Source organism: Drosophila serrata, unplaced genomic scaffold (assembly GCF_035046125.1).
Source record: "Drosophila serrata isolate PLE 108 unplaced genomic scaffold, ASM3504612v1 contig_240, whole genome shotgun sequence".
NCBI classification, from domain to species: domain Eukaryota; kingdom Metazoa; phylum Arthropoda; class Insecta; order Diptera; family Drosophilidae; genus Drosophila; species Drosophila serrata.
This window is the reverse complement of record NW_028257138.1, coordinates 1,834,038-1,844,081: the sequence shown is the minus strand read 5'-3', so window position 1 is coordinate 1,844,081 and position 10,044 is coordinate 1,834,038. Positions and strand designations below refer to the sequence as shown.

Genomic DNA, 10,044 nt, shown 5'->3' with positions numbered 1-10,044 from the left:
CAGTGTGTGCTCAATGGGAAACAATTATGAATGTATGTACAAGGCCTGTCAGGAAAGGGCATCCGCAAGCATATCAATGCTACCTTTCAACTGCAGCAGATGAGACATCTCCCCATGAGTTTGTACCCAAAAGGGGTTTGGATTTGTCCAAGTAAAGGAAGTGCCCGAGTATATGATATAGAAGCTATGTGCTGACTAGTCTAGTCTTTGATATCGAAGCTACCACGCTTTTCGTACAAATATGTACATATATGAAATAAATAACAGCAATATTATAATATTAAAGTAGGTAAACGGCATGAAATCATGAAGGGTTCCAGTGCAAATATGAGGAGCATAGGGCTGACTAAATTAATTAGAAAACTAGTCTTTTAACTTATCTAAGGAAACGATATCAATAGTTTATATTGTTTATTTGAGTTATTAAATATTTATATCTAGAAGTGACGAAGCGACCCTATATCTCACAGCAATCATTGTCAAAAATTATAACTTGATCTTGAACATATCCATCCATTTATGTTTTCAGAATAGCTGCCTCAGAAGTCATAAAAATATAATATGAACATTAGAAGAATATCGATACTTTTCAAAAATGTATATATATGGAAGAAATTTTCTCTTATTTCATGAACATGTATTTATTTTAGGAAACGTAATCATTAGTTTATATTGTTTATTGAAGGTATTACATTTTTTTACTTAAAAATGCCGAAGCAACCCTATATCTCACAGCAATCATTGTCAAAAATGATAACTTTTGATCTTGAACATCTCTATTTATGTTTTCAGAATAGCTGTCTCAGAAGTAATAGGAATATAATATGAACATTAGCAGAATATCGATACTTTTCAAAAATTGTTATACATGGAAGATAATTTCTCTTATTTCATGAACATGTATTTATCTAAAGAAACGCTATCAATAGTTTTTATAGTTTATTTAAGGTATTACATTTTTATATTTAAAAATGCCGAGGCGACCCTATATCTCACTGCAAATATCGTCAACGATTATAATATTTGATCTTTAACATGTCCATTTCATTTATGTTTTTATAATAGCTGTCTCAGAATTAATAGGAATATAATATGAAAATTGGCGAAATATCGATATTTTTCAAAAATTTGTATTTGTGGAAGAAACTTTCACTTATTTCATGAACATGTATTTAATTAAATACAAAAAAGTTAAGTTGAATAAGATTCTGTGCTTAGAAATCTCCATCATGCGAAATAGTTAGTTATTTTTTTTTTAAATCTAGTTTTCTGCTATCGGATAGCGATCAGCACCCTTGCAGAAGCTGTCGATGTTTGACGACCATTCTGCCATCTCTAATTTTTCGAAAGTCCATCTCTAATTTGATCTTCCGAAAAACACGAAAAGAGCTTAAATTTTGCAAGTGTCCAAGTGGGTGTAATTAGCGAATTATTATCGTTGAAATGCCGCAAATAGAAACAGTGAACCGGGAAAAAGTCAAACAGTGTAAACAACAAACCTCGTAAATGATAATAATAAGAAGAACGTTGTGGCAGGGATTTAACCAATTTTTTTGGTGAGTCTATTTTAACGGTTAACTTTTCTGGTAAAGAGAGGGGGCGACGCACTCTCTCGTGTGGTCAATTTTAACTGTTAATTCATCTGTGGGAGAGGGGCGAGGCGCTCACCTCGAGTGGAATATCTCTTTTCCTGCTTCCACCTCTTTCCTTTAAAATCCATAAAAAAATAAGGTAAATGCAGACAAAATATAACAAATTTTAATTAAATTCTTGAATTTCTCTTTAATATATTCCACATCTCCCATAGTTCTTAGTGCTTCGGCACTTAATTATTTTATTATAAATAAATTTTAACTTTGCCAGTTTTTAATATATTATAATTTATTTTGAGATATAGCCAATTTCTTATTATTTTGGTTTTATTTTATTAAAATCAGAAGACTTTATCATAAAGCTGCCAAAGAAACGATTGTCAAATCTAGAGAAAAATTTAAAACAATCTTGAAAACTGTAAAAATAATATGTATTTGTGAATGTTATGAAATTGGGCTTTACTTTGTTGTTTTTTATAGAAATTATTATAAATGATGGGATTGCAATTAGCAAGGGTATACAAACTTCGGCGTGCCGAAGTAAGCATCCTTTCATGTTTGGCATAAATTACACAGACGTGAGTGCAAAGGCAAATGAGTGTGCGAGGCCTCCCAATGAGTCGTATATATGTACGTGTGTACACTTCCTGTTCCGGCTTACCCTTTTTTCACGATTTTTCCTTGGCTTTCTGCTGTTTCAGCTGCCCGGACTTGCTGTTGGTCTGAATTATTATTTTCGTTTTGCCAAAGGAAAATAAAAATAAAACGCACACATAAGCGGCAGTCGCTGGTAATTTAGCATAAATTAAATAGAAGGCACACAAGTGTAAATGAAAGTTGCGATGGGAAGGAGCCAGGGGTCAAAGTTGAAATTGATTCTCAGCAAGAGAAGAAATATAATTTACTACTAAAATTTTGACAAGCAACAAAGCATTAAATTGAGAAGAGAGAAATTTAACACATATATTAAATACATAAAAATATACTTTACAAAAAAATCCTTCAGGTGTCCAGTGAGTTCAGCCTGAAGTGATATCCAGAAATGTTGTTATCCTTTTCGAATATCTCAGGAATCACCTTAGTATCAGGCAGTATTTTAGGGAAATAGAGTTTGTTTCCCTTTGTTCTTTCTCCTTAAGATAAATCTGTGATTTTTTCCTGTAATGTGAATAGGTAAAAGGACTGTGAATCTAACGTTGCCGAATTCAAAGAGAATGGGCTGATCCTTGTAACATGGCAACGACTCCTTTGCTTGTTTTGAATATATATTGTTTAAAAATACAAGTTTAATATAATAAAAAGGTTTCGTATTCCTGTTTAATAATAAGAATAAAACCCAACGTGTGTATAGTATATATATTAATTTTTTTGTTTTTTCCCAGCAAATTTTTTTTGAGTATTCCTTTTATTTCGGTTAAAGCTCTCCTACACTGGTTGCGACCTTTCATTTAATTTTATGACTGACAAAGCACACTTAAAACCCGTACACACATGCATATCCACTTATTCCGCTTCAATGGTGTCCTATTCATACTACCGACTGGGACACACGACATTCATTCGGATAGCACATTCTATTATATATATTTCATAGTTTCGATGGCTTTTTGTGCACTTGCTCGCTCACTTTTCCACTTTCTCCTCTCACTTCTAACCCTCGATATGAGGCTCCTGCCATATTTTAACTTTAATTTCCGTTTTTTTCCTCCGTTTTGAGCCTTCCCATTCGATTGCGATTCCAATATCCTTTTTATTTTTATACCCTTACAAGGTATTATAATTTCAGTCAGAAGCTTGTAACGCTGTAAAGGAGTCATTTCCGACCCTATAAATCATATATATTCTTGATCAGCATCAACAGGAAAATCTATAGAAAATAGAAAGAAAGAAATATTGGAAAGCTTTCCGCATTAAAATTAATGTAGTTTTGGTGTAGTTGTGAAAGTTTTTAATTTTTTTTTTCATTTGTCATATAAATCGTATTTATCGATCATGAAGGGGAATATTTTTTAATCCTAGTTATGATCGATTTCCGATTCGATGCGATAGTTTTTTAGCAAGGGTATATCAACTTCGGTTACTCGAAGTTAGTTTCCTTTCTTGTTTTTAAATGTATTTCTCTCTTTTTTTTTGTTGCGAGCACCTAATGCCAGAGCCAGAACAAAACACTTTCACTGCCTCTTCCTCCGCTGTCACGGGTCCTGCCATTTTTTGTGGCTCCTTTTTTTGTTGCTCTCTGTGTATATCGTAAATAAAAACGTTAAATGTTTTTTTAACGTGCGCCACTTAACACTCCGTACAATTTAAAGGCAATTGGGCACACCAGAGAACAGCAACAGCAATGGCAATGGCAACCGAGCAACAATGGCCACAAAAAGTCAAGCCAATGCACATACGATATCTCTTCTTTTTTCCCTTTATATACATATATGTACATACATATATAAATGTGGACGATACGTATATGTCTATGTCAGGGGATTCATTCTCTTTAAATAAAGGCTGAGTGGGTATATTTGATATCCTTGAATGCAACAGGCTAAAGGAGAGCCTTAGAAATGGGTGTTTTTGCGTTATTATATCCAATTAAAATATTAAAATATTCAAGTACTAGATATACAGATTAATTAGATTTTTATTTTAATTTGAACGAAGTTATTTACAAGTAAGTAAATCGATAATCGATGTAGGTGATACTCCACAAGTTCGATATAAAACGATAAAACAAACAAATATATAATAATAATTATTCTAAAAATTATGAATTTAATTATTTTTTGTTTTATCTTCCTTAAAACTCCTTTCAGTATACATTTAGAGGGTATCCAATCCGATCCATCGTTTTTTTAGCACTTTCCCCTCATTCCCAATGTTCATGCCCCCATTTTATTATTATTATTTTGACATTTTGTTGGCTGGGTCGTAATTTAATATAGATTTTTGCCCGCCCCTTCGGTCGCTCATTTTTTATGTTTCAAACAATAAATTGTCAATTGATTTCTGGTTCTCCTATTTATGAGACAGCCATATTTTTGAGGACCTTTCGCCGCCGCTGTGGAAATGAAAAATTGTTGAACACACGGCAGGAGAGCGAGATTTTCCACATTCACATCTTGTTACTCGTAAGTCGTACGTATTTCTTGTCAAACAAATCGTAAAAGAACACGCAATTTCTTTTATTTATTGTGTAAAAAATCATCAAATGGCGTTTGCTTTTACTTCAATTATGGCATTGCTCTCTCCTCCTGTGAAAATTAAAATTCTTTTTTATGTGTTACCCGCTGTTGAGCAATATCAAAGTGATACGGGCTTCCTGCGGGACACATGTACTACCTATAAATATAAATATGATAATGTAAAAAATGGCATAAACATGTATTTATGGCCCTTTCCATTGTGTTTATTTTCTGATTGATAAAAACTCGAACTGTGTGTGCTGCTTTTTTGCTTTTTGGGTGTTATTATTTGTATTGCCACTGACAGCTGCGATCCGAGTTTTTACTCCTCCTCTTGCACTGTTTGTGTGCCCACTGTATCCAGTGGCCTTGGGCTCTGGCCGTTCTCCACTGTCTCTGTTGACCATGGGAAATGTAGCATGTGTCCTCTGTAAAGTGGAGCCTGAAAGGATACGAAAATACGAGAGGGATACATTTATATTCATATGAAAATTAAGCCTTTATTTGTAATTGAATGTTGGGTGAGTGTGTGGGGGCCACAATGGATATTAATAGCAAAAAGAGCTGAACATTTTAAAATATTATTTATTATTATTATTTTCTTGATCAGATCAAGGGTTCAGGTTCAGGGTTCAGGTCAAGGGTTTTTAAACGGAGTATAAAAATATATTTCAAGTTACCTCTAGAATAATTCCTTCTTCTATGTACATTTTCTTTTAAACTAATGCAAACCGTGTGAGTTTGCAACTACCAAAAATTACACAACTAACTGCGGCTTAAAAATTCCCATAAAACTTAATATCAAGCACCTTGGCGTTATTTTATTTTGCAATTAATTCCCACCTGCTTCCTTTGATCAATCTCATTTTTAAGCACTTCAACTTTCATATTTGTTTTATTCATTCCCCGACGCCCTCACCTGTGAAGGTAAATAAGAGGAAAAATGCAGAAGAAAGAAAGAAATGAACTCATTTGTTGGCCCAATTGCCAAATGGAACTCAATGCATTCGCAACGTTAAAAAATAGGGTGAAGCGTGGAAAATAGTACGGGGAACCGGGTTCGTTTCAATACAATTAAATTTCCACGCTGCTTGATTTTGAACGCTTGACGCATTTTAATTATTTTCAATGGGAACGAATAAATGCTTTATGAATTTCAAGAGAAGAGAGGGATACGACGACCCAATGGCTCAATGTATTCATGGATCCCGATCCCCTGTTCCCCATCCGGTTTCCCCGTTTTATCATGAATCCTTTGGCTGTGTTCCTGTTGGGGGCCGAACGGAAGTGCAGCAAAGACAGTTGCAGGCGCAACGAAAATGAATGTCATTCATGTCGAGTTCGCGTTCGGGTTTGAGTCCGAGACCGAGTCCTGCATTTTGTGCATGCAATTAAGTATACGCCCCGTCTTACACGAGCAGGTGGAAAAGCGGGTGGTCAAGTTAATTACAATCTTCATTGTCTATCGGTCTCGAAACCATTCCATTGCTCAGCTTACTCTCAACCCTGAGCCAACGCATTCCTTGGCTGTCTTAATAGGGTTTTTAAATCTTTAAGTCGAGAGCACCCCATCCTTTGGCCGTTGGCCGGCTTAATTACCCGTGCATTTGTAAAATATTTTCCTTTTAATTGTTTGAGGTTAATTAATAATTCAGCAAATTCACTGCAGAACTTTTTCCTCTGCAGCATTTTCCCTTCTCCTTTGTTTGCGTGTGCAGTTTTTAATGGACCAGACTTGCTAATGGGCCAAGGCTTTTGGCCTTTATACGGGTCCGCCTTTATATTGGAGTCTAGTCTGAGGTCTGGACCTGGACATCATCTGCATAATTCTTCATTAACGCGAACTTAATGCGTTTATGGTTAACGCAGACAGCGAAATGATGTTTCATAATTCAATTATCGTGGGGCATGTTGGTTGCTTGGCCCGCTTGGTGGGGGGGGGAAATCCACCCGGTTGATGGAGGTGATGGAAAATTGTGGTTACCGTTCGGTTTACGGCTCTTAAAGGTGAAAGTGTTGGGGCCAGGGTTCGCTTTTAATTGAAAAAGTAGTAACTGATTGAGTTACAAAAACCCAAGGGTTTCTATAGAACAAAGAGAATGGGCTCAGCAAAATAATAAGATTTTAATTGAGATATTTAGTGAATTAATAAAATGAAATAAAAAATGCGAAAATTATGCAGGATTCCTTCTAGATAAAAATATATTTTTTGTGTGGTTTTGCGGTGCCATAGTTCACACGTTTCTCTGCCAGTTTCAATACGAGCTTCTCGCTTTAATAAATTTAATTTTCCATGGGGCTATCTCACATAACGTAAAGGGGAAATCCCCAAATGGCTTGATAAGAATTTCATTTCCTATGCTATTCACACTCATCCACCGTTTAATCCCCCATACCGCCGCCGCCGCCGCTCCATAAAAATTGATACGCACAATCAGAAACCCTTTTTGCCCAGTTAGAAGGACCTTTTTGCCGGGCGGGTCAGCTTTAAGGCCGAACATAAACAAGTTAGTCAAATAAAACATTTTGTTTTTAATAAAGGAGAAAAAAGACGGAAAAAGCCAAACAAACACAGGGCCATAAATGGATCAAAGTAAAAATTGCCCCGAAAGATATTATGGTCCGGCATATGTGCGATGGGAGTGAGTGCGTGAGCTTAACCCAAATTATCCATAGCCTCTGGCTAAAAAAGAAAACCCCAGACTTTCACTTACGATTGCGTATACGCAGTGTTGTGTTAGAGAACGATAAAAAAACAAAAAGAATACCAAAAATCATGACATGTTTCGGCCTGGCCTCGAAATCATTTATTGCTGTCCACTTGGCTTCAGTTTGTTGGCTGTGTATTTTTTTGCTGTTCTTATTATCTCATGAATGCTAAATGCCCTGAGCGTCTGCCGGGAAAATATGATAGCAGGACATTATGGAGCAAGTGAGGATGCCGCCCTTATGCCTCCAGTTGTGATTACACCGGGCCACATTGTTTGGGACTTTAAAGAGAGTGTATTAATAAATGTAGCATTTTGATTAATTAATATAAATATCACATTAAGCTGAATCATAATAAACTTTATGGATCTTAGAGTTCTCTTAGAGTTCAGCTAAAACTAAACTCTTTCGTTTGCTGCAGAACATAATTTAAACTATTTTACCGCTGCTTTGGTTGAAGAACCTACCGAACCTTTATGGAACTTTTCCTTGCTGTTTCCCTTACTCTAAGACATTTTCCGCAGTGTCAAATTATAAAGTACAATGTACATACATATATGCAAAGGAGTCGTGCCGTGATATCTTCTACAATTTATCATACTGCGAACTGAGAACTGTGCGTGTTCCGAGTCTCTCTCTCTTGGTTTTCCCCTTCCTTCTTTTCCGGTACGAGGCATTATCCCCCATCATTATTATCATCAGCATCATCATCGTGATGGGAGCCACTTGGATATCTTGTGGCTTAGCCTGACCCATTATCCCACTTATGCACATTGAAGGCATTCCGTCAGTCACTCAGTCAGTCAGTCATTCAGTGAGTCAGGTCGGTTGGTTGGTCCTTGCGATTCCTTTGGCTTCACGCTGGCTTCCCCAGCCAGCTTTCTCGTTTTTGAATTGCGCACGAGTTGAGCGGAGATCCTGTGGAGTCCTGTGTGTATATGTGCACTGAGCGAAGTGTATTATCCTAAATACTTAAGTCGTACAAATACTAAAAAGGTATAAAAGTCCATTTAGATATAGGTCAAAAAGGTTTCAATCAAAGCCTTGCTATTTAAATAAATAAACAAAATTCATTTAAAGTCAAAATTCTCTCAGTGCCTGCATATTTGTGTGTGGCCCTTCCGTGTCATTGTAATGGCGGCACATCCGTTGCAAGTAAATGCCATTTGTCGAAATAAATTTCCGTTTTATTTAAATCCACGCACAGCCGGGATGCAGGAGGCTTTGTCGGGAGAGAATTGCGGGGGCCACAGTGATGGCTACTAGGATGTAGTATTAGTAGTAGGAGGAGGAGGAGGGGCAGCACCCCCACATGCGACCGAAAGCGTACACACACGCACAGGCGGACAAAACGGGGCTTAAGTGTATATTTTATTATTATTTGGACTGCTTGATGACATTTGTCGTTGTACGGCCAAAGACCGGATGTCCTTCTCCTCTCTGTGCAGGCGCTGGCTCTAAACTCCCTCCGGTGCCCAGGACCCCCTTCCGTTTCCGCTATTCTCTTCACCCCTTCTAGCCGCTCTCCTCTCTTTTGTGCGTGTTGGCTTTTGATTGCCGCATTGCGTATGTTCATTTGTATTTTGTATCGTTCTCTATCTAACTATCTATCTATCCATCTGACTCACTCTGCATATCCTTCCCTGCTGTTTGTCCTGCGTCCACTCCACCTCCTCCTTCCCTACACCAAGGGAAACGGAATGATTCCCAAAACTAACATCTCACTTTAATGGCAATATCTTAAAATTCATTAAAATGAAATTGTGTTTGAGGTAATATATATATTTATATTTTCTCTCTGAATTATATGGGATATATTTCATATTTTTTTGTAATTTATTAAAGACTTTTTCCCTTTGTGTACAACAACTGTTGCCTGTGTCCTGTTTAGCCTTTCGTCAGCTGCAAATCATTTGGCAGCGTTAAATGTTTGCCCAAAGCCCAGAGTGCGACCCTTTGTAGTGGGACGGGGCTCTCTACGAACACAGTTTCTGTAAATCCGCCCTTTTAAACCCCCTTAAAAGTCCCCTTCTACATCATTTCATTTCTATATAACCCGTTTTGTCAACATTTATGAGCTATTCGGGTTTTTCCCCATGTCCAACATTGCTCAACTGTGGAAATTTCATTTTAGGAAATAGCTTAGATGGTTTTATAAGGTCTAAATGATTCTCTTAAAATCTGTAAATGGACTTTGTGGTTTATAAATATTAATAAACAAGTAGTAATTTGATGGTATTCTTTAAGTATTAAACGTTTCGTTTGTTCCAATCAGGCAGTTTTAATAAGTATTAAATAATTATATAAAAATATTACTTTAAATTTAGAAATCGATTAGATCGATTCCCCCTTTATTAGTTGAAAAAGTAAATTGTTGGCACGGCTAAAACACAAAAGTTCACGGGATTTCCTTTTTTCCTTTTTCCCCGAAAAGCCTCTCCCTTCGGAGGTGGCATTTTCATCCTCCTCCACCCCCTGGTTGATTTTCCGGTTTTCAACATATTCATTTGCATATATGGAAATGACAAAAACATGGCCGAAAAATTGAATTGAACTTGTGTGTCCCG

General features: G+C 36.5%; 1 long non-coding RNA gene across 1 annotated transcript; it reads right to left on the bottom strand.

Moving 5' to 3' along the window:
- Window positions 1–4,747: 4,747 nt before the first annotated feature.
- On the bottom strand, window positions 4,748–5,752 carry LOC147643966 (uncharacterized). Its single transcript, XR_015271109.1, has 2 exons — window positions 5,612–5,752; window positions 4,748–5,210 (listed from the first exon to the last, which is right to left on the bottom strand). It is a non-coding gene; the product is annotated as an uncharacterized LOC147643966 (long non-coding RNA).
- Window positions 5,753–10,044: the final 4,292 nt, after the last annotated feature.